The 24,902-nt window shown below is 37.2% G+C and overlaps 1 long non-coding RNA gene and 1 pseudogene across 1 annotated transcript; one reads left to right on the plus strand and one right to left on the minus strand.

Annotated features, from left to right (window-relative positions):
- Positions 1-975: 975 nt before the first annotated feature.
- LOC145509071 (thioredoxin-dependent peroxide reductase, mitochondrial pseudogene) lies at positions 976-1,750 on the plus strand (annotated as a pseudogene).
- A 10,067-nt stretch (positions 1,751-11,817) lies between these two features.
- On the minus strand, positions 11,818-20,731 carry LOC145511649 (uncharacterized). The gene is made up of 3 exons (XR_014058024.1): positions 20,577-20,731; positions 16,342-17,772; positions 11,818-14,275 (listed from the first exon to the last, which is right to left on the minus strand). It is a non-coding gene; the product is annotated as an uncharacterized LOC145511649 (long non-coding RNA).
- Positions 20,732-24,902: the final 4,171 nt, after the last annotated feature.

The raw sequence follows: 24,902 nt of genomic DNA on the forward strand, positions 1-24,902 counted from the left end.
CCCTACACTATATTGTCACATACATGCTTTCTCTATGTTTCCAACTCTATTACATATAAATCCAAATCACCATTTCCTTCTGATCATGTTTTACACTCATCCTAGAATGTATACAGTGTCTGTCTTCCACACTGAACAACCTGGACTTCACAGACAGCTGGTCTCACAAACTTGCTCAGCCCATCTGAACTTCCTTCTGCTGATAATAATGCAGAGTATGAACTAGCTATACCCAAAACAGAGGATGCGACACTGAGCTTCACCTAATAGTGCAGTCGTAGTGATCCACAAATATGTCTTGGCAATTAATGTCTGTGCAATTTTGCTCTCACTTTGGTCCGCTCTCCTGCTGCTCCTCCTCCAAAAAGCCACTTCTCACACCTGGGCCACTTGAGCAATTCATTCACCTGTTCTTTGTTGCTCCCAAAGTTACAACCATAGCTTCATACTTCCAACCACAACTCAGATACAGCCTTGGGTTCCATTGTCTCATGCTAGGGCAATTTGTTCTTATTATCTTTAATTTTTATTTCATCTAGCAGAGAGATAGATTTAAGAGCACTCAATTTATTTAGGTATGTACTTATTTAAACTGAAAAACAGGAAATGAGGCAAACTAGTCATTTGTCTAAAAACTAAAAATACAGGTTTTAGTCTTTTTCTCATGAAGTTGCTAGAAACTTTAATAAAAAAATATTTTTAATCTCAATAAGAGACCATCATTGGACCTAGTACAATGTCATACATCCTCTGAAGGGGAAATAAAGATACATTATTATTCATTAGAAAATAAGGGAAAGTAATAATTAAAGAGCCATGCTTGAGACTTCCCTGGCACTTCCAATTCAAGGGATGTGGGTTCCATCCCTGGTCGGTGGGCTAAGATCCCACAAGCCCTGCTCAGCCAATAAATCAATACATTAAATAATAGCTGTATACTTTTTTTTGAAAAAAGATTCATTCTTGACAGTGAAGATGGCCACCATGGTGGGAAGGTTACTCTGGACATTGCTTGTCTGACATGTGAAAGCCATTCCTTGAGGCATTTCTGCCTATGCAGCCCTTATGTCTGCTGAAGAACGTGCTTGACAAATGCATTGTGGTCTAGTTCTGGCCAAACAAAATTGGTCTCTAGCATCAGTTCCTCACACCATATCCTTGCCATCACCCAGCAAGTGCCCTATATTAAGGGTACTGCCATTGGCAATGGAGAGTTCAAAGACACGACTGAGGACTAAACTGATGACTTTAAGGGGAAATATTTGGTGCTCTTCTTCTATCCTTTGGATTTCACTTTTGTGAACAGAAATTTCACAACTGCTTTCAGGGACAAAGCCAGTGAATTTCATGATGTGGACTGTGAACTTGCTGTAGTGTCATTGGGTTCCCACCTCAGCCACCTGGCCTAGATAAACACACAGAGGAAGAATGCTGATCTGGGCCACATGGACATTAAGCTCTTGTCAGATTTGACTGAACAGTTCCCCTGACACTACAGTGTGCAGTGAGAAGGTTCTGATCCTTCACTATGAGTTCTTTTCATGACTGACACCAACGGAGTCATCAAGCATTTGAGTATCAGTGATCTCCCAGCGGGCTGAAGCATGGAAGAAACCCTCTGCTTGGTGAAGGCACTTCAGTTTGTGGAAACCAACGGAGAAGCCTGCCCAGCCAGTAGGACATTGGCTTCTCCTGCAATCAAGCCCCATCCAACTGCTTCCAAGAATACTTCGAGAAGATAAATCAGTAGACCACGTGCACCTACAGCTTACCACACCAGAAAAGAACCGCAGCAGGACCTCATTTTTAGCATTTCAAAGATTATTATTTATAGAAGGCAAAAAGCTACTTATGTTTGTATTTGTAAATATTACTCTAAATATTTTGTTTTTGTAACATTTGCCACGGCTTTTAAAATGTGGTACATTACTAACGTAAGAAGTTCTTTATTGGCACTGTACGGTTGGATGGCTAATTTCTATAGAATATTTGGTTGACCTATTTCTTGGATCCTGTGTTCAATGGGAAACGGAAACAACTCTTCTTTCTCAGGCTTTCTTGCACCTTTGTGTACACCTGAGTATTTCGACAGCCACCAAAATCTTCTGATCAAGTGTCCCAAAATTTTCTTCTTGAATTTCTTTGCATTAAACTGAAGTTTCTTTTAAGATCTTAGTTTTAAGATGGTGCATCAGTGGTGTAAGTTAACACTTGCAATGAATGTGTTTGTGATTGAAGTAAATGTGAATCATGTTTTTAAAAAAACAGTGGCAAAGTGACTTACCTGATCATGGATGTTTCCCATTCCTGAGATTTATATTTCATATAATTATTTTACTTATTTTGTTAGCTGACTTAGTGTCTACAGACATTTCTAATATTGACTGGGTATAATTATAAAGGCTTTTATTGAACCCAGGGATTAATTATATTATGAATTCAAGTCATTGCAATTATTTTCTTCCCTAAAGTACTCAATATAAAAATACATAATTATAAAATAAACGGATTTTTAAAAAACAATTCATGCTCACTAGTGTGAAAAAATAAAACTCTGATACTTATTGTTAATAATTTTTTTAAAAAAATAAACAATATGCCAACTTCCTTAGGCTTTTTCGAAAAGCAAATAATGAGAAGTATTTGAAGAAACACAAGAAAATTCAGGGAAAATTTTGTCTTGAAATATATAATATTCATGGCCTGATGGTATTAAAAGTTATTTAGCACTGTCTCAACCTAGGAGAAGATCATGGAGTCTTATAGAAATTGGGCCTAATGATGAGAAGTCACATAAGGAGCATAACCCTCTTCCTCTCTGCCAGGTAGTTGGAGAATATTGCTAATTTTGTTGAAGAAACTCACGTTATATTACATTGCTTGAACCCCAAACATACACAATATTCAGATTATACTATAATATGTGTTAATACTGTAGATAAAATTTTGAAACAGTCTCTTTCAAAAGTTTTCTGTCTCATTGTGTGAATGTGAAGTCGCTCAGTCATGTCCAACTCTTTGTGACCGCATGAACTATAGCCCACCAGGCTCCTCCATCCATGGGATTCTCCAGGCAAGAGTACTGGAGTGGGTTGTCATTTCCTTCTCCATCTGTCTCATTGAGGAGACACAAAAGTAGAGAAATAAACTCAATATACTTACTACTATTTGTAAAAAATAATAAGTCAATGGAGAGAGGGTAATGCATGGTAAGGATGAATGATTCAGGAGCACTTCATAAGAAAAGTGATGACCCTTGAACAAAGTATTGAGACTTGTTTAAATATTTTATTTGTTATCAAAGTAATACCTTTTAACTGTTTTAGAATATTGGAGAGTACAGACTAAAATAACACCTGTAATCTAATGCCACCACCTAGTTACACACAATAAATTTTTAGATATTTTGTCATTATTTTCTCTCCACTTTTGTTTATATCATTGGATTAACACGATATCTTATGATGTGTTTTCTGACAGCACATGTATTAGGCACTTAACAATGTACTGAACTTTAAATACTTTTAGTTAACTTTAAGTCTTTTTGTAAACATTACTTCTATACAAGCATCATTTTAAATTACTTGTTCTAATACACTAGAACATCCTCTAGCAGTGTGATTTTTTTGTGTGTGTGTGGTTTTGAGTATCCTTAATACAGTTATTAGAAACACAATTCTAATAAGTAGTTATCTATAAATCTTTCTCCTTTAAGATGAAAATTTGGTATAAAAATGGCAGTGGAATGAATCCGATTTTTTTTTTTTAATGAACAAAGTTTTCACTGAATAATCAGCATTCAATACACGCCTGATGACATGATAGGCATTTTAGGCCTCTGAAAGAGAACATACAAAAGCATACAATACTGACACATAGTAGGAGTTTAAAATTCACAAGTATATTGTCTTGTTAATCTGAAAAGATAAGTCAGGTGAGGACCAATGGGAGATGAACCAGATCATAAATATACTTTTATGCTATGATCAATCACTTCCCTTTTATCCTGAAGGCCATGGAATTTCAATAAATGTTTGCTCAATGTAATTGATTTACTCACTGAGGAAGACTTTGCTTCCTTATGTAAATAAGGGTAGTAGTGGGGTATCTAGCAAGGGCCCGGCAGAAAATTATCCCTTCTTGAGGAAATGTGCCTTATCTTCTTAGCCGAAATTAGAGGAAGCCCTCTTCTGACTCATTCACAGGACTTCCAATGAGTTAATTAATCCAAAAATATGATAGCCACAAATACTTTTTACATGCTACACACATACTGAATGTTAATGGACTTTGAAACATAGACAAATGCTTCGGTTGCAAACTTGTGATGAGGACAAGAGTCGTCTTTGATGAGTGATCCTCAGAGTTCTACCTTCTACTCTTTCCATAAAACACATCCATTATTTATAATATACGATGCCCACTTTTTATTTCTTCAAGATGCAGCAAGATGTTTAGGATGTGCAAAGCACTCTAAATGCAGTGAAAATGTTTACACTGGAAAATGTTTATCAGTCTTGCATTTTATGAACTTTTCCAACTTTCAAAATTTCTACTTCTAATTCAACAGCAAACTTTTCTTAGCTCGTGTATCAATGATTTCTTTAAAAACACATTCCACTTAGAGTTCCTTGTAAAAATAATTTCATTTAAAATTCATATTCATTCGTTTACTTAATATTGAATGCTTTGAGTCATCATATTAGTGAAACTGGCTTAATCAGATTTGGTTTACTTAACAACGTAATCAGATTTACAATCGACTCGTAATAGGAATTTAGCACAGATGGAGGGACCAGAGGGGAAGAGTGTTAGAAGCAGAGTTGTTAGCTTGCTGTAGATTTCAGTCAGTTTTCCTTATAGTGGGAGTGAAGGGCACTTCGAAAGACCTCTTACTGGACCTGTGTCAAGGGAGTTAAACCACTGTGATCTTTCTTTTTTCCAAACTTCCAAAGTCCTTTATCTGAAACTCTCATCACTATCTACCCCAATACATAATTACTTAGGTACCTGATTTTTCCGCTTTGAAAAATACTTTTCTGGTTTCTCTTTGTGTTCAGCCTTTGGGAGCTTTCATTAAATTTTTATCTTGTTGACAAAGCTAAAAAGGTTGAAGTAATTTTACATGAACTTTAAAAAAATATAAACATTGTTTAAATTGATAAAGACTTTATATGCATCCTATTACTATTGTGGGGGATTTCCCCACAAGCACTTTAATCATTTAAACTCATCAATGCAATAAATATTTATAAACTACAGATTTTTTTATGGTTGGGTGATGTAATACAATTTTTTTAATGCAATGATCATGAAAAAGATAAGAGTGAAAGTGTTCTAGGACCTTTGAGACTAGACAGCCCTGTGGTAGCAGTTCTATTTTTGTATATTCCTCCCCTGTGTATTCTCCATACTTCCTGTTCTGATCCCTAAGAACTGCTTCAGCCAGTCTGTGCGGCTTTGGAGGGGCTTAACCAATAGCAGGCACCATCAGATGACAGCAAGAATGAAGGAGACAGTGGCCAGAAAATGCTGAGCTGCACTCCCACTGTATCTCAGTAGCAAATTTTAGCAGTGGCTGTGTCCCACGACAACCCCTATGAGTAAGTCCAGTTCCCAGGGGCTCCTGAAATACCATGTCCTCCTGAAATGCCATGTCCTCTTCCTTTCCCATCAGATTGAGGTTATAAACAGCTTCTTTATGGAACTCCACATCCTTGATTGGTTCTCTTAATCCCACCTGTGCTCAGCTGTGTCCAACACTTTGCCACTCTATGGACTGTAGCCCTCCAGGCTCCCCTGTCCATGAAATTTTTCCTGGCAAGAATATTGGAGTGGTTGCCATTTCCTCTTCCAGGGGATCTTCCTGACCTAGGGATGGAACCTGTATCTCCTGCATTACAGGTGGATTCTTTACTGCTGAGCCACCAGGGAAGTCCCTATTGCCACCCACACTTCTGTAAATGGTCCCTCAACCCATTTTCCTCAAGATTTTGGCTGAGTATCCATTCTGTTTCTCACCAGGACTCAAGTTGATACAATCTCTAAATATTCCTCTATAAATCCTTACATCGAGTTTTTGCTATTCAAAGAAACTTAGACATTTTTGCCTTTTTTTTTTCCTACTTGATTTATGTTGCATGAATGCTAGGTCTAGCTGAGAGCCTAGAAGTAAAAGCACTCTGGGTATTTAATAAAATGTGATAAATAATTTGACAGTACTATAAAAAATTTAGCATGATTCTACCCTTTGACCCAGAAATTCACAACTTAGGCTTTATCATTTAGTGATACAATTTAAATGTTTAATGATACATCTCAGGGATCACAAACTTCAGAGCCCATGAGAATCAAGCAGGTAATATAAATGAGGAAAACCAGCCAAGTGCAAGGCAATGGAAGAGGCAAGAACTGTAGCAGGTGGAATAGGTAGGAATTTATAATTACAGCTGCCTCTACTCTGTCAAATCTTGTTACTGCAATTCAAGAAATAGACCCAGAAGTTATTGATCTTTAGATTTTTTTTTAAGAGAAGAATCCAAAAATCTGGATTTTTCATCTAAATTCACTTGATTTATAAATGTTGACTTTTTTGTTTTTTTAATGTTTAAAGCAATTTGAAGGGATTTCCCTGGTGATCCAGTGGCTAAGACTCCACGCTCCCAATCTAGGGGGCCTAGGTTTGATCCCTGGTCAGGGAACCAGACCCACTTACCACAACTAAGACCCAGTATAGCCAAATAAATAAATATTTAAAATAAATTAATTAAAAATAAAAATAAAACAATTTGAAACCCAAACCAGATGAATCTTCACTCTTAATGTGGCCTTCAAGGGGGCCAGTTACTGAACTTTGTTAGATGTATAAGATTGTTACTGGTGACATTATTTGAAATAACAAACACTTAGAGGCAAATTAAATGGCATTCATGAGATAGATTTCATTATACATATCTTTTAAGGACTAGTTCGCCACTATTAGAAGAACAGGGCAGGTCTATACAAATGAAGCCAAAAGGACTATGCCATGTATATTTGAGTTATTTTTCTAAGCAATCTGGAAAATAATATGGAGGCAATGATCTAATATCTTCAAAGGGTTTTTGTAGGGTAATTGTGTGCTCATGAATAACATACAACGCAAAAAATACACATTGGGCTATTGACAGTGATTTAGCTATGGTCAGTAGGAATTGAGGTGATGGAGGTGTATTTATATTTTTATTTTTTGTTTATACAAATTTTATAATAATATTGTAATATATTTGTATTAAAATTTTGAAAAGATTTAGCTAAAAACTAAACGTTTCTGAAGCTTTATTATTTATCAAATAGCTTTAGAGCATTTTAGTCCATCATGAACCATAGCAAAAAGAAATAGTTGATAATCAATAAATATTGGCTAAAGTTGTACCAGGAATGTTTCTAATAGATATACATGTATTAACTCAGTGAAGCCTCATAACAGTCTTATGAGGTAGGTACTGTTATTTTCCCGTTAACTGCTGGCGTGAAAGAGTTTAAGTGACTTACCCAAAGTCACACAGCTAACAATTGGTAGAGCTGAAAATCAAACTATCATCTTTTCTTAAGAACCCACACCATTAACCCCAACAAAACAACAATAAATGCTATCCTGTGTGTGTGTGTGCTCAGTCGCTCAGTGGTGTCCAACTCTTTGGACCCCAAAGACTGCAGCCGGCCAAGCTCCTCTGTCTATGGGATTCTCCAGGCAAGAATACTCGAGTGGGTTGCCATTTCCTTCTCCAGGCAATCTTCCCAATGCAGGGATCGAACCTGCGTCTCCTGTGTCTCCTGCATTGCAGACTGGCTCTTTACCACTGAGCCACTGGGGGAGACCCCAAATGCTGTCCTGAAATGCCAGTAATTCAGGAACAGTTCAATATAAAGTAAGCTAATGTTTTTCAAGTTGTTAGTCACAAATTATATAAATTGAATTATTTTAAATTCCAGTAATGTTTAATTCAAGATAGAAAGCTCTTTTTTATAGGAAGGCATAAAGAATTTGCCATATCTTTTTTGAGTACATTTTTACTAAAGTTTAAGAATTTATAGATTTACCTTATGCAAACTAAAGTAGCCAATAATTGTCTTAAACATTCAGCCAAGGAAGCAGCACTTCAGTTTCCAAGATGTCTTGTGATAGATGCCAAAGCCACGATTTAAAGAGAAGTCAGGGGTCATTCCACTGTGGACGAAAGAAGAGTTAAGTTGAGCTTATAAACACAGAAAAGAAAGAGAGCAAAACATCTCGAAGATATATCTTGTACTATTAGATGCTTCTCTTCTTAGGGATAACCACAACAGGCATGTCTAAGAAGAGCCATTGCTTGGACATATGGGCTTGGCATGCAACAAGCAATATGTGAGAACATGCTAACGTGACATCAGAATTTCCCCTCCATGAGTTTCTGCACTCTGTGCCACTGCATCCAGCATTGGGCAAGGCAGGACTGAGTTTTGACCAGAAGATTTTCATTTCGCCACTAATACTTTCCAGGAAATGGCATTTTAAGGCAAAATCTATCTCATGCTCTTGGTAAGGTTATGTTAGTACTTAAACTTACTAAGGGATGAAATTTGACACCCCTTCCTTCTCTTCTCATCTGTGCTCAGTTGTTTCAGTCCTGTCCGAGCCTTTGAAAGCCTATGGACTGTAGCCCACCAGGCCCTTCTGTCCATAAGATTCTCCAGATTCTCCATTGCATTTCCCTCCTCCAGGAGATCTTCCTGACCCGGGGATCAAACTTCCGTCTACCTGCATCTCCTGCATTGCAGGTGGATTCTTTACCCACTGAGTCACTTGGGAAGCCCCTTTCTCTTCTCAAGTACTGGTAATTCTTACTTTCATTCACTCAATCAAATATACACAGCTTATCTGCAGGGTATTTTCAAGGCATTGAAACTAATATTTTCTTTTTTCCTTTACTTTTGCCTTTTTGCTAACTAGGATAACTAGAAAGATTGCATAGTTCTTCATCTAGAAAATTCCTAAAGTTGTAAAAATTGATTCAAAAAATGCCTTATACATAAGAGCAAAAGAATGAGTAAAAAGGTAACACATCACCAGATTATCAGTCTCTATGAGGATATGACAAATAAGGGAAGAAGGAGAACGGTTCTGTGCCAAATTCTGCCAAATAACCTGAATTCATTCAAGAAATAAGATGGAGCAACAAAGTTAAAACTGAGAGAGAGAGATAGCAACTTAGGAGACTAAGCAGCTTATTTATTTATTCTCCACTCTGCCTCTTCTTGCTTCTTGCTCACAATGGGCCACATAACACAAGATCATTTCCCAAAGGTAAGAGTATGGAGCCTAGAAGATAGACATATAAAATTATCAGTTCTAAGATCAAAGCCTTACTTATACCAAGGACCAGAGTTGACAGATTTCCTGATTATATCTGAAGCAAAGGACCAGTTTAAGAAAGGAACAGACCAAGACCAATGAGATGACTTCCTCTCTAGTTAAACCACCTCACTCTTGCAAACCAAGATGAAAGCTACAGATATGCAAGAATGAAATACCTGAAGATATTCTATTCCAAGATTCTACATGCTACATTTAGTCCTTCAAACCTTTCATCCTGAATTTCTTTATTATCACTTTGTTTGAAAATTCAATAAAGAATTGGCAGTCCCAGAGGTTTCTTCAAGATGAAGAATTCAAGGGATTATTATAATACTTATCTCTTCTCAGCGTACACCAAAGGTTCTTAAAATACTGATGGAGTGGTGACCTCTTTAGGATGTTTCTTCTCTCAGGGAAATACAGATAACAGTATTTAGCTATAATTTCAGGGTGATGGCTGAAGATGGTCCGTATTAGAAACCACTGCCCTGCATAGGTGCAAAACAAAAACAAAACCTACATTTATAGTTTTAACTACAATCTAAAGGCAGATGAAAACTAAATTTATGACTCTAACGCAGATCTTATTCTTAAGGTCCAAAAGTATATTGACAGCTACTTTTTAGACATTCCAACCAGAATACAGTGAAAGCTGAGTCCAAATTGTGTGAACTATTAAAGAATATGGACTTAACTTACCTGGACTTGAATCACAACTCTACCATGACCTAGAGTACCTCTGATTCCTGTTTGGATCTCATTAGACTGTGATGAGGACTACATGTGTCTGTAAGTATCAAACACTTGTCTCAACATCTGATACAAAGTCAATAGCAAATAAATGTTATGTTATCATCACCAACATTATTAGCATGATCGACACAATATACCAATATCCTAATGATATTGATATCAATATTAATAATGTTAATTTGATATTTATAACATGTTACTCTTCATCCATTCCATAAAACCTGCTTGCCACCCTGCATTTCCTATCTTTTCCATCAAGCGCAACACAGCATTCTTAATTTTCTAAGTCAAAAACCTATGAAACATCTTCTCAATCACTACTCTCTGCCTGGTTGTTCCCTACCAACACCATCAGCTCTTTATTTTATCAAGATCCCATTTACTATTTGTGTCCCATGTAACTACATTTTTTTTTTTTTTTTTTGGTCTCATTGCATAGCATGTGGGATCTTAGTTCCCCGACAAGGGATTGAACCTATGCCTTGGAAGCATATTGGAAGCACAAGTTTTAATCACTGAACCACTAGAAAAGCCCCAAACTACATTTTACCAAAAACATGTCTCTGTTTTCGTAATCCTCTTTCCCACAAACTTTATTGGTTGGTCTTAGTTTCTAAAAAAAAGAAAAAAAATGTTTGTGTTAAATATCACTACCTTTAGCAATATTTCTATAATACCCCACCAATCAGGCAGAATTACTTATCCTCCTCTATATTTGCTCTTGTGAATGCCCAGGACACACTTGACCTACATCCAATGCAGACATTGTCATAATACATGGTGGCTGTTAGGCTTCTTGTCAACATGAGCAATCACTAGGGACTGTGTATTGTTTAACTCAGTGGACCCAGGACAAGCACTGTGCCTAATACATGCTAAGTACTCACAAAGATTTATTAAATACATGTAGATAAAAGCAAGGACACAATTTTCAACAGTAAATAAAGTATAACTTAAAACTCAGCCTCTCCACTCATGATAGCAGCTGAGGGGAAAAGTAATTTAAGGAAACTTGCTGATCATTCCTGGGAATGGAAAAATTATAACTCCATCACCTATCATTTCAAAAGAAAGCAGTTATGTCCAAAAAAAGTCAAAGTAACACTGTCCTTCATCCTCTGAGTTATATAGTTACGTAATTTTGCTTCCAGTTACCAATTGCTTATAAAGCATGAACCACCAACAATGCACAGAGACTAGAGATTGTGACTATAATCACCAGATCTCTTCAATTTCTTAACATCCCTGCTCATCTCAAGATGTGTTTTCCCAAAAACAATTCTTACATTTTATTGGGTTTTCTAATCACAAAATACTATATTAGTCCATTTTTATCATAAAATGTTTCTTTTATGCAAGCATGACTGTTACACTCTACAGAGTCTGAGACAACATGCCTGGAAACATATATTTCATTGCCTTTGACTTATAGGCAAAAATGTGAAATGTTGAAAAAGAAATGCTTCATAATAGATCTCTAACTTCCTGACATTTGACAAAATTAAGTTACAGAGTTTAACCAAAGGGGGGAATATTTCTAAATTGAATCTATTTGTGATATACTGGTTGAAAATTCAAAACTGCCAACATATTCTGTTTACTCCCTTGGCAGCTGTTGCATCTGCCAACTGGTGGCCAAAAATTAGAGCAGACTTAACTAATTAGAAGAGTCCCCATCTGGTAGCTGAACTTCTTGTTTATGCTTTCTTTACATTTTAAGTACAGAGATTCGAACCAGAATTTCTGTGGTTTGTAGCAGAAGAGACACTGTGGCCAGCCTAGTTGCTATTGTCCTGCTGAGCTGAACTTGGCACAGACGGAAACATTCTCTCTGTCTTATGGTCTCTCCTCCTGTGTTCCCCTTGGGATGAATCATCTTTACCACAAGAGTTTCCATTGTCTCCCCAAATACTTTCTCATTCATTTTCATCTCCATATGCCTAGATCTAAAACTAGGAGGGCTTAATGGACAAATACAATTTCCACATGGAATCCATGATTTGGTAAAGCCAATACTATCTTTCCTAGGGATAAAACTAAAGGAAATGATTAAAGAAAAAAAAATCATAGAGTGTTTATTTCTTTGTGGTTTTTATTTAAGTGTTGTGAATATAGTTCAATAATAAAGCAAATGCCTGGCAGAATCAGCCAGCAGTTACAATCTCAGGCTTTAAATAAGGATTTCTATTGAAATTTTGGCCCTTCTTGCTATTAGGTTAAACTGATCGAACTTCATTAAACCTCAGTTTTCTCACATGCAAATTTAGAGTAATATTTTAATTGCTGTTTCATAGTATGATGAGAATGCAGCAGTACATGGCATACAGAAAACTGACCAAAGACTTATTATTATTGAAAATACAGGCCTAAAATATTTTTTTACATAGTAGCTAATAATCCTTTTTAATATAATGCATGGCGCACCATTTGATTGTTTTGAAGTTCAGTTATTTTGTGATATTTTTAAAGTTTCTCCTAGAAGCATTTCCCTGTGTATTTTTCAGTCAACATCAGAGGAATGTTAGAAACACGCTGGATGGCAAAAGAAAGCAAGCACGAAATTAACGTATATGAAGAGAAATAGAATGACTCTATTCACTGTACTACATTTTGCCTATATTCCAATGTTACTTTTTTCCCAAGTTGACAAGAAGTGACACAAATTTGAAAACAAACTTACATGGAGAGATTGAGGAGTTATTCAGCATCTGTTAAACACATACTATATGTCAGCATTGTTCTAAGCCCTGGGAATATGAAGATGCTTAAGACATGTTCTTTGTTCTTCAAAGACTTCACAATGTTTTGAGGGAGCCTGGTATATGAGTAAATAAGTTTCTGTATAAATAACCCCAAGCTTGTGTTGTAGTGTCTGGGAACACTTTCTAGAAGTTGATCTCTGAGATGAATTTTAAAAGATTCATAGACGTTAGTGAAGCTCCCCTAAGTAGTAAAGATTGAAAAGCATTTCAGGTAAAAAGGGCATTGTAAGCCTAATTCTGGGAGTGGGGTTGGTCAACAGTATGATTCCTTTGGGTAATACAAAAGGTTGATAATTATGGAACTTTAATGCACATGGCAGGAGGCACAGAGGAAGTGATGGGAGAGATGGCAGTGACTAATTGTGGAGGACCTCATGTAGGAGTTATTCCTTCAATAGTAATGAAAAGCTGTTGAAGGGTTTAATGCAGTGAAGTGGCATAGAGAAATTTTCATTTTCAATGACTCTTTAAACAGCATTAAAGACAGGACTAAAGGACTAGTCAAGAAATTTTGCTTGAAATTTTAACACAGGCATTAGCTAAGAAAAGATAGCCTCAACTAGGGTAGTAATAGTTTGACTAGAGTAGCTAGGCTAGATCTCCAAAAATGATGCAAAATACCAAGGCCTCATTGATGACTAAGATCTGAGCATGTGCCAGCATGGTGAGGTAGGAGTAGTTTGAAGTTGAGACCACAGATTCACTACACTCAAGAACAGAAGAAGAGAAGCCAGGCTAAGCAGGAAGATGAAGTTGGGTTAAGTTTGGAGAGCCTATTGCACATGGGGCCACGGGGAGGAGCAAGTTCCTAGCAAATTAAACAATGTGAATATGACATTATTTAGATGTTTAGAATGAGAAGAGTAGTTCAAGAATGGAAACGAGAGGGAAATAATAAGCTTTTAATTCAAAAGAGGAATTAGAGGAAGAAGAGCCCACAAAGACACTGCAGAAGGAATGGTCAGAGGCAAGAGCCAAGCTAGAATAGGATCATGAAAGCCAAAACACAAAGCAATAGAGGGAGGTCAAGAGCAACTGCCTAATGCAGACCCCATAACATAACAAGAACTGAAATGCATAGCAAGTTAGCCTGGACTCTGGAGTCAGATCAACTGGGATTTAAGTCCCTCTTCCACAGCTCACCATTTGTATGACTTTGGACAAGTCAAACTAGAAATGATGCGCTGTATCTCCCTCTGAGGTTTGCTGGACAATGTAACAATAAATAGAACAATGTAAGCAAAAAACCTAGCACAGAGCTGGGAAAAGATTAATATAATAATCCCTGTGTGCTAAATTGCTTCAGTCATGTCTGAGTCTTTGCAACCCCATGGACTATAGCCCACCAGGCTCATCTGTCCCTGTGATTCTTCAGGCAAGAATACTGGAGTGGGTTGCCATGCCCTCCTCCAGGGAATCTGCTCAACTCAGAGATTGAACCTGCATCTTTTAAGTCTACTACATTGGCAGGTGGGTTCTTTACCACTAATGCCACCTGGGAAGTCCCAGTAATCCCTAGAGAGAACCAATTATTTTGATTATTTTCCCCTAAAATATGAATACTATAAAATGATCCCATAGTGCAAATTTTTATAGTCGACAAAATGACAATATGGTCTCTACCTGATTGTTGCACTATGAGAACTGTATGTTAATTGTTCCCCCAAACACCTGGTATATACCTGAGCATATGTATTAATAATGAAGCATAATTAAAATGGCAATTCATGGTCAGTTCTTCTAATTACAGGTCTAACATTTCATCAACTTAGGTAATATCTTTAAATATAGTGGAAATTACAAAATTGCAGTCATGCTTTGATGGAGGATTTATCACTTTATATGCAACAAATTTTAGACATTTAGGAGGGTTTGGCTCTAAAGTAGAAATTTGCTCCCTTGCTTGTCCAAATCATCTATTCCAATACTCATAAATTTACATGCAAACTACCGGAGACAGTTGCTCTCAGAAAGAAATTAAGTAGAGAAATATGAAACACACAAGAACCAAAAGGAAACACAACATACAATAAAGGTAAAAGTACAAATGGAGTGTTACCAAATCAAATGCATTATACCAGCTCCTATAAGCTGCCCGAAACAGATTCTGCCTTCAAGAAACATACCCTCTAGTAGCAGAGACAAGTCACTTCAAAGGATAAAGAAATCATATCAGCAAGAGCCCTCAGAAAAAAGCTTCAAAAGGAACATTTTTTTCAGAGATGAAATATTGAATAAAGAATAACCTTGAAATAAATTGAATCATTCAGAAATATGTATCGTCTGTCTGTATTGGGTACTCATTTTGAGTTTGAGGACTTAATGGCAAATAAGAGTTTATCAGATCCAATGACTTGTTTGTAAAGCATTAACTGAAAAAATTCTAGAGAGAGGCAGAACTTTCCTGGTGATATGATGGTTAAGAATCCATTCTTCCAATACACAGGGCACTGGTAAGATCGTTGGTCAGGGAAGTTCCACATGCCCTGTGGAATGACCAAATAATAATAATAATAGAGAGGGGGAGTTATCCATGCAAGGGGTCTAAGGCTTTCCACTGAGTTAATAAACAGTAAAGGAAAGACAAAACTAAATATTTTACTAGGTGGTACCAGTGGTAAAGAATCTGCCTGCCAGGGTAGGAGACATAAGAGATGTAGATTCAATTCCTGGGTCAGGAAGATCCCCTGGAGGAGGAAATGGCATTCTACTCCAGTATTCTTGCCTGAGAGATCTCATGGACAGAGAAGCCTGGTGGGCTATAATTCATAGGGTCACGAAGAGTCAGACATGACTGAGCATCTGAGAACACACACATGATATTTAAAACTATCTTGCAGTAAGAATAACTAAGACTTGACTATTTTGTCAGTAAACTTATTACTCACTTGATAGCGTTACAATTGACACAATTCACATCGATCTTATTAATTCATGTGGCACCCTTTATACAATTTGTCAAAATAAAATGAGTAGTGGTTAGTCCAAGAATCTAACTTCCTGTGTGACCTCTGTTATGTTCCTTACATAGTAGTCCAAACCATTCTTAATTCCTATGGGGAATAAACATTGTATAATAAGTTAAAAAAAATAACAAAGACCTTGACAAAAACAGGTTACTATGGATAGGCACCTCCTATGCTCACTGGAGGTCATGATATCTTAACAATGTGGAGACAATTTTGTGTTTACACCAATGAACTATGTCTAGAAAGACAGTCAGTTGTGTCAATGGTGCTGGCTTTTTGACGTCTTCATGTGTTCTCAATTTTTGGGTAGGAGTTTCTATCAATATTTAAAGAAGCAAACCCACAATTATTTAAATGTAGCACAGACATAATTGACTGATCATCAGTGGAGTTAACAAAGTTAAGACATTCTGCAATAAGTTTCAAAAAACTCTTGCAAAAATATTTCTAGGTGTAGGTGTGCTTTTCTTATTTTTTATACTGTAATGTTTCAAAAATTCTAAACAATTAAAAATGCATAATGAACTAGTAGGCTGAACAACACAAAATCGATATTTTTATAGATGAAAAACAACTTCATCTAGTCCAAAGTAATATTTACCCTGAAAAATATAATAGCTAACAGCAAATATAACATCAAATCCATGTAACCTGCTCCCAAACAAAGAAATAAAACCTTACCAGTTATGGTTGAGCTCCTCACCAATACTGAATTCATCCACCAAATAGATGAACACCCTTACCTACAGGCCCCTTACTGATCTCAATCTCACTTCCCCATCTCCAGGGTGACTATCTTAAATATGGTGATCATCCTTATACGTGGGCTTCCCTGGTGGCTCAGATGGTAAAGAAACTGCCTATAATGCCGGAGGCCCGGGTTTGATCCCTGGGTCGGGAAGTTCCCCTGGAAAAGGAAATGGCAGGCCACTCCAGTATTCTTGCCTAGAGAATTCCATGGACAGAGGAGTCTGGTGGGTAAAGTCCATGGGATCGCAGAAAGTCAGACAGAACTAAGCAACTAACACACACATCCTTCCCTGGTGGCTCAGACAGTAAAGAATCTGCCTGCAATGCAGAAGACCCAGGTTTGATCCCTTATAAGCATTCTTTACATTTGATTAGAAAAGTTCCCTCATGGCCGTTCTTACCCAAGTTTCCTGGAGCACGTCACAAGAGTTCCCCTAAGATAATACCAAGGAGGGAAGGTGTTAGTTCCCTGGAAAAGGCTGACGGTTCTACAATGTGGCTCTTATAATTTATATTCTCACTAGTGAGTTAAAAGTTCACATGGCTCCACATGAGCCAACACATCATTATCAGACTTCTTTTTTTTTTTTAGTTCATTTATTTTTTAGTTGAAGGGTAGTTGATTTACAGAATTGTGTTGGCTTCTGCTAAACACAACATGAATCAGCCATAGGTGTACATATATTCTTAACTGCTTTCAACGTGAAGGGTATAAAATTGTCTGTCACCATGGATTTAATTTGTATCTTCATGTTCACTAGTAAAATAATTAACTTCTTAGGTAAAAATATTGTAGATTCCAAATTTGAGCATAAACTATATATTCACTCCAGGTTTATGAACTATCTTGGAATATTTGTGGGGCTAAAGAAGGAGATGATTTGAAATCTACTTAATATGAGTGCTGGGCATCTCCTGGGAGATAGGGAATTCCCGTGCACACACCTAGTGTAAGGCCATGTGGTACTGTCTACGGGAGAAAGATACTGTTGGATCTTGTTTAGGATAGTCATTGGTGTTGCTTTTTTGACCTCTTCATGTTTTCTAATTTTGTAACTCCCCTGATTGTCAGTCAGTTATGCCTGTGCTACATTTAGGATACCAGCCAATGGTCCTCATCATCCACTTCTTGGGATCAGCCTCACAGATTCACGAAGGAGTCCTAGAAAGAGGAAAAAATAGTTATTAAAAACTCTGTTGTTCAAATCTAGAAGAGATCAAGGCCACAGTACATTGAAGCTTCATAAGAGAGTGCATCACAAGCTTCACACACACAGTGTCTGCCATTTTTCTCTGTGTTCCCACTCTGGTCCTGGCCAGGGCTCTGACTGAGACTCCAGTTCTCTATGCAACTGTCTGCAGTTGAACCCACCAACAGCCAGGTCCATACTAAGGCTTCAAATAATATTCTTCCCATAGTTTTGCTCCAGATGTGAAACTTGTTCAGCTTCTTCTAGACTCCCCTGTTTTCTGCTTCAACTTCCCCCTTTCCATTGCCTTCCAGCTTCAACAATAAAATGAACACTCCCCTTACACACATAGAAAAGAATATAAAAACGGAAGGAGAGGGCACTGAGCATCATGTGCCCATGTGCTTTGTTGTCATGTTTTGTCTCGGCTTTGGTTTGTTGTCATCTTGAATGAATGTACCAAATAGGCAAAACAGTAATTATGCTGCCTTTATGATAGACTTCAAGAGATTAAGAATATGAAAGAGAAAAAGAAAACAAACAAGAGAAAAAATAGTAAAGCTTAACATTTTGCTTCTGTTTGTGGTTATTCATCATACTTTACATCTTAGACATCCACCACCATATAGACTGCAAGCTCTTCCACTGCTGTTAGCACTTCCTGTCTTCTCTGTGTCTTGAGGTCTTACTCATGGCATCATACATCTCCTAGGAGTATTTGTGAATACTATCAACAATCAACACCCTGAAGTCCACATAACTAGGTGGATGCCTTGAAGAATTAACTCTTACCCTTTTGGTTTTGACTAAAAAAAAACTGCTGTTAAATGAAGGGGTAAATCAACATATTAAATTACTCTGGCAGGGGGAAAGAAAGGATGAGAGGAAGGGAAAAGAATGTGATTATTTTTTACTTGTAAAAGTAACTGTGAAAACTTCAAACATTTAAAAATGTCTGGGGGACTTCCCTGGTGGTATAGTGGTTAATATTGCATTCCCAATGCAGGGGACCTGGGTTCCATCTTTGGTCAGGGAACTAGATGCCACATGCCACAGCTAAGACCTGGTGTAGCCAAATTTAAAAAAAAAAAAAATGCTTTCAAATGACAATGATAACTACCAGTTTGGGACATTATTATGAGCCAAGCACTACTGTCTCTGTCTGTCTCTCTGTCTCTCGCACAAATACACACACACACACACACACACACACAAACACACACACACACAGCCCAGATATTCAGATCTCATCTGCCTGTGAATGCAAAAGCAAAGTCTTTAATTTCCTTTTAGTGATTTTGTCCCTACCTATTAAATCATCCAAGAGTATAGGCAACTCCCAGGGTCTGCCTCCCAAATATTCTCTGTTTTTTTCACTTGTGGAATTAGTTATTTGGAATTTCTCTCAGCTCTACACCCATCCTTTTCCTCTCTACTCTCTGACACTGGGACTAGGGTTTGGGAAACTCCATTTCCCAGGTTCCCTTCGAACTGGCTTTTCCTGTTTTCATAGAAGGGCCTGGCAGGTTCATAGGTAAGAAGAAAGGAAAAGGCAAAAGACAGCAGTTTCCCAGAAACCAAGCCTTTACCTCAGTGCCCCCGCTCCACAATCAGCCTGGCAGATTGCCCCAGCCTCAGTGCAAGGTCACCTTTCTCGTTTCTCTCACTAGAGTAGCTGTTTCCTGCCATCATTTACCTCTGGATTACCTCACTTCCCCTTTGACTTCCTCAGTCCTTTCAACACCGTGTAATCAATTCCCTACATTAAATTCCCTCTGTTTGAAACACTTAAAATATTTTCTATTTTTTTGACTGGACTTTGGCAGGTGCACTTGTCTATTAATCAGTCTCCTCAATATCCTGCTGGCTTGCCAGCAGTGTGGGGACTGAAAAACATCCCTCTGTATAAGAATCTACAAATTTTTGGTCTATATGTATATATAGTACACACACACACACACACAAACACACACAGGCACACACACACTTTAAGGAGTATTCTCAGGGAGCGTATCTCAGTATAATTCCATTTATGTAAAAATGCATTTGTATACACACATGGATGTCCATATGGATCGTCACCCTAACGATTATCTCACGGTAGAGAATATTAAGGTGTTTTGCTCTCATCTTTTATATTAAAACAGGTATAATTTGATAAAGTTATTTTCATTTTGAAAAAAAATTCAAATATTTTGAGAACATGAATGTGTTATAAAAATTTATATTCATTAATTTCATTATATTAATTGGACAGGATATGTAAGATGAATAATTAGAGGTGAAATATCAGATACAATGTAAAATAATGTGACCACAATGTGTCTTTCTAATAGATTTAATAAATGTTTATTAAATAAATATTCTTTTATTTTTAAATTTAACTTTATTATATTGCTTGCCAAACTGTCATGTCTTCTATGAAAGCCAAATTCTCTTAACTTTGATCAATTCTACTCTAAGACATCCTTGTATACATTAGTCTGGTACCAATTGGAGTACACAGTAAATGAACAAAAGGCTTTGAATCAAAAGAAAAGAAAGCACCAATTGGTAATTACCTCTCCTGGGCACCTGTTTTTACTATAACTGAACAGCAGGATACTGCATGACTCCAAACAATGTCTAAGAAGAGGAATAAAACAATTTCCACAGAACAAGTTAAAGATTGAGGGACTCCATTTTGCTGGTTTGTGTTGCAAACTTAATGCTATTTAAATGCAGTTTTTATAGTGTGTTAATAACAGTAATAAAAGAGGAAAAAATGACAACATACAGCTATGTTACAACAAGCAGATGGTGGCTGGAGATGGGCTGTTCTCCAACTGTTACTATTCTTTTCCAATTCATGATCAGTCAAAGGAATAAATGGTAGCGTTCCCCTACTCTGCTGTAACATTCCAATGACAAGGCTCAGAACCTCAGTGTCTTACCAGATCAAAATTCTATACAATAACTATTCACCATTCTAAATTCTGAATTGTTAAGTAAGTGATGATTTAGGAAGTTCAAAAGCATCAGTCTTTAGAAATTACAGACAAAATTTGTCTTCTGCCTTCATTAAAAAAGACTAACCAGGGGCAATAATTTACAGGAATAATTTATTAGCAAAGACATATTTTTATTCCTCTCAAAATTTATTTGGTGATAACATATTTTAGTGAACATCATAATGGAGTAGATCAGTCATAAATATTAGTGTACATGTTTGCAATGTGGTTTATGATGTCCTTTTGCCAACATGAATTGGCACTGATCTTTAAAATCCATTTGGGGACATATACACATTTGGGGATGTATTCAGAAAAACATACACTGTACATCAAACAGATTCACCCAGTCATGGTGAATTTGTGAGCTATGCTTAGCAGTTGGTTTTATGCCATGCAAATCAACATCTGCTCTAATTATCTTTACAGTATATTGATTTATTACCTTTTTACATCCTATTATATTAAGCCATTGCAAGAGAAATGGTGGCATGGAAGAAGCTGGCCTTTTCCATCTTTATAGCCTCATTTCCAGAAATTTCCCAGAATTTTATGTAGCACTCTTTCTCAACAATAGGCTCCTAATGTCCTCATGCTCCTCTCCATTTTCTACACTGTGCATAGAGTGTGAAAAATTTACACTGAAGTGTAAAGGACTGCTATGTATCTACACATTATTGTATATATGGATTATAACTGTGGGGCCATTTGTATTTTTATTGTTGTTGTTTAACCACTGAGTCATATCCAACTTTTTGTGACCCCATGGACTGTAGCCCACCAGCCTCCTCTGTCCATGGGATTTCCCAGGCAAGAGTACTGAGGTGGGTTTTCGCTTCTTTCTCTGGGGGATCTTCCCAACCCAGCGAGCAAGCCTGTGTCTCCTACATTGGCAGGCTGATTCTTTACCCCTGAACCTGAAATTTTAACTCAGTCCACCCCTCCAGTGACTACTGTTACCTGAAGAGTTCTCATCTGGTCCTTGATAACAGGCTCCAAACCATCTCCCTTTCTCCACAGCCTGGTGCCCCTACGATCCAAGTCAAACTACACCAGTGTAGTCTTTTTAAAAGGAAGCATTCATCTTGTAACACATCTCTGGCTCAAGATTCTCCACTCAGTATTTAATAAAATCAAATTCTATCTAATTCTGTGACCTTATCTCTTCCTACATCACTCTTGCATCTTACTCAACTGCTACCAATTTTCAGTGTCATATAGTTAGCTCACACAATATTCTAAGAAGCCCAACTGGCTTCTTTCATTTAGCAATTCACATTCAAAATTTCCCATATCTTGTCATGGCTTAATAGCTCATTTCTTTCCATCACTGAATCCTATTCCATTATTGGGACTTATCACAGTTGGTTTGTCCATTTGTTAATAAATATCTTGGTTGCTTCCAAGTTTGGGCAGTTATAAATAAGGCCACCATAAACCATCATGTGCTGGATTTTGTGTGGAATAATGTTCAGCTCAGTTGAATTGTGGGATCATGTAAGCTTATGTTTAGCTTAGTAAAAACTGCCAAATGTCTTGCAAAGTGGTTGTACATTTTTCATGTCCTAACCATGAGAGTTCATGTTGTTTTGATTCTCACCAATATTTGTTTCCTTTAGTTTTTAAGCCAGCTTTAATGTAATTTCTTCCCTGGTGGCCCAGAAGGTAAAGAATCTGCCTGCAATGCAGGAGACCTGAGTTTGACCCCTTGATCTGGAAGACCCCCTGGAGAAGGAAATAGCTACCCACTACAGTATTCTTGCCTGGAGAATTCCATGGACAGAGGAGTCTGGTGGTCTACAGTCCATGCGGTTGCAAAGAGTCTGACACGAATGAACAACTAACGCTTTCACTTTCAGAACTGAGAGAACTCTAACCAATAGAGAAAGCATAAGAACAAAAGTGGGAAAAACACATAGGCATAATATAAGGATCCAAGTCCATGGTACACAGATTGGGATTTCTAGTTCTTTCATTTATTAAATGTGAGATTTTGGACAGGTTAATTAACCTGTCTGAATCTCGGTGTTTTTACTGGTATAGAAAACAGAGGAAAAGTTCTTCCCAAGATTGTCATAAACCCTGAATATGACTAACTACTTAACAATCAGTGTACATAAGAGGATTAAGAGTTAGATTAGCATCCTGGAAATTAGAAATATATAAGTGAAAAGAAACGGAAGTGTATGATTATATCTTCTTTTCTTACAAACTTCAGATCAGTTTATTTTCTTCTTTTTTGTTTTTTGCCTGTACAAAAAAAAATTAGAAGAAAGCTAAGATGTCTCAGAAACCTCTCTTTCAAAAGGCAGATCTGAGCTCTAGGACTTTTTGCTTTGACTCTGCCTGATTTGCTTGCCTCTGCCTGATTTACCTCCATGCATTTAATGAACTAATTAATGAAATGCAAAATTATCAGTTAGCTTAGTGTTCCTACATATTGATTATATGAACAGTGGTGTCATCACTTTTAAGTGGAGAAAATATGAGTTAAAAATAAGATGAATGCTGAAATTTTTACTAAATGGATTTCCTTTGTTCAGTAGAGAAATTTCCAAGGAGACATTTTACTCTTAACTCAGTATTTTCTGTTCATCTCTTCGCATGCCTGTCTCAAAATTTCCTTTCTCTTCAAAGTCTGGTAGAATGTGGCAGCATACAAACAACCACACCAATACCATATCAGTCAGTGTCTACCCAGGAAACTAAAATTCACATTAAGTACAACAGAAGGAATTTAATGCAGGGAATCCTTAGAGGGGCAATAGGAGAGGTGAGACACGAAAAAAGAACAAATAGGAAAATGAGAGATTAACAACAGGAAGTCACTCCATCACTGCAAAAACAAAATGGCCAGAATCAGCTAACAGAAATGAACAATGGCCACAGATCATCCAAGTGAGACAGCTGGAGCCATGGAGGAAACAGAGCTCCTATGGGGGAGCAGTCAGAGGCAGAGAAAGAGTGAGAAATATCTTGAATTTCTCAATCCTCTCTATTGGATTTTCAGCCAATGTATTCTATTGGCAAATTGAGCAATTCTAACATGTATCCAGCTGACATGGGTGTCTGAGACATTCACCCCACAGCAGACAAACTTCCCACAAGACAGAACAGAATAAGGGAGAGACGCAAAATAGTTCAGAGGCCCATTGGGTCTAGAAATGGCACATATACTGTGATAACAGCATGAGCAAGACAGAGAGGAAGCATAAAAGAACTGATCAATTGTGGAGTGGAAGAGGGAAATGAGCAGTGAAGTTCTCGTCCTAGTATCTCAGGATGGACAAAGCAGGAAGAGAAGAAAGGAAGGAAAAGCAGAAGGAAGGAAGGAAGGAAAGAAGAAACAATGAAAGGAAGGAAGGAAAGACAGAAAGGAGGGAGGACAAAGGAAAGTAGGAAGGTGGGCTAGAAATAAGTCATTTAATCTTGGGTCTTTTTTTTTTTTTTTTAAGTGGCATACACATTCTCTGTCTGTGAAAAAGAAATGCTAGCTATTAAGATGCAAACTGACCCAGAGAGAACATTTATATGAGGATAAGAGTTCAGGGGATGTCACCACCAGAGAGAAACTGCTTTTTAATTACTGTCCCAATGGTCATGTGTGGTGATAGAATAATAGAAGTCTAGCTCATAAAAGGGAAACTTGAAGATTTACCCTTTAAGTTCCAGGGTACTCCAGGAATGGTGGTGGTGATTGAAGACCTACCAAGGAAACTTTCATTTTACATGTTCATTACAACATGGTAAGCTAAAGCCACAAAAAAATTCCAAGTGTCAGATCTTTTACAGATGATAATTTATTTCCTGTTCCAAGCCTGGCAGGGATTAAGAAAAGAAAGTGTGGGGCCATGAGTTTTAGAAAAAAAATAAGTGAAGCACAGCTCCCAAACTTCAGAAAGCACATCGAAACAAGAAAGAAAGAAAGTGAAGTTGCTCAGTCGTGTCTGACTCTTTGTGACCTCATGGAGCCTACCAGCCTACCATATAGCCTACCAGGTTCCTCCATCCATGGGATTTTCAAGGCAACAGTACTGGAGTGGGTTGCTATTTCTTCGGAACAAGAGTGTGAGTCTATTCAGCACATAGCACAAAAGCCAAGAAAATAAACT

The sequence above is a fragment of the Giraffa tippelskirchi genome, chromosome 6 (assembly GCF_054371585.1).
Source record: "Giraffa tippelskirchi isolate mGirTip1 chromosome 6, T2T-mGirTip1v1.2.pri, whole genome shotgun sequence".
NCBI lineage: Eukaryota > Metazoa > Chordata > Mammalia > Artiodactyla > Giraffidae > Giraffa > Giraffa tippelskirchi.